This window comes from Mastomys coucha, unplaced genomic scaffold, assembly GCF_008632895.1.
Source record: "Mastomys coucha isolate ucsf_1 unplaced genomic scaffold, UCSF_Mcou_1 pScaffold8, whole genome shotgun sequence".
Lineage (NCBI taxonomy): Eukaryota > Metazoa > Chordata > Mammalia > Rodentia > Muridae > Mastomys > Mastomys coucha.
The window spans coordinates 51,101,822-51,102,796 of record NW_022196914.1 but is presented as its reverse complement, the minus strand read 5'-3'; positions in this window follow the sequence as shown (position 1 = coordinate 51,102,796).

Below are 975 nucleotides of genomic sequence, written 5' to 3'. Positions count from 1 at the left end.
GAGAGAGAGAGAGAGAGAGGGAGAGAGAGGGAGGGAGAGAGGCTGACTGTACATTGAAAGGAATATAGAAACAACTAATGGAGAGATCCACTCTATGCCTCACCTCTGCTTTCCTGGGGGATCTTCCTCTTGTTTACTTATAGTTCTCTGAACCTCTTCTTACCCTGAGGATTGTCACATTCATGACTTGTATTTTCAAAGAAACCTTATTTCACTTAATTGGCCTAAAAATTGTTTTCCTATTTTTTAAAAAAAAAAAAAAGTATTCCAGCCTTAATTAACTAAATTTCTTTTTATAAAATTCTCTTGTTAGAAACATATACTTTAAGGACACCATCTAGCTAAAGATGATGAGAAAGGAAAAGGATTAAAGAGATGAAAATCACAAAAGGAATATCCTTTCCACAAAAAAATCTACAAGAGCAAGTTACTAAAACAACATGTACAGCCCACTGACAACAGTGCGACATCCTCTAGAGTTACTAGCAGAAAAAGGGATTTAATCACTGCAGGAACTTGAGAATCGATTTTTCTGGCAGAGCTCAGTGGAGCCTGAAAGGAGACAAAAGAAAGCCTGTGATGCGATGGAGATGAGCTGGGAGAATTGACTTTGGCACTCTGACCCAGGGAAGGAAATGAACCATGCATAAGCACATAAGCAGTAAAAAGAGGGTCAGCTGCTACTTGGATGGGTTTTGATTTTAGCTTGGTGCCACTGACAGGTCTGACAGCAGGACACAACTTCTCCCTATACAGGATTAGTAAACCAGTAGACCAAATCACCATGAGCAATTTCTGGTGACGGGGGTCGGGGGGACTTTCTGGGACACATGTGCAAGGCACTGGTGGGCTCCTAAGTTCATATCCCACCCAGCAGTCCAAAGATGCCTTTTGGAGTGTGTAGGTTCTTTGCTGTATAAGCTGATTGCTTGCTTTTGTTGTTATTGAAACATTTTTGGAGGTTTTTTTTTTCCA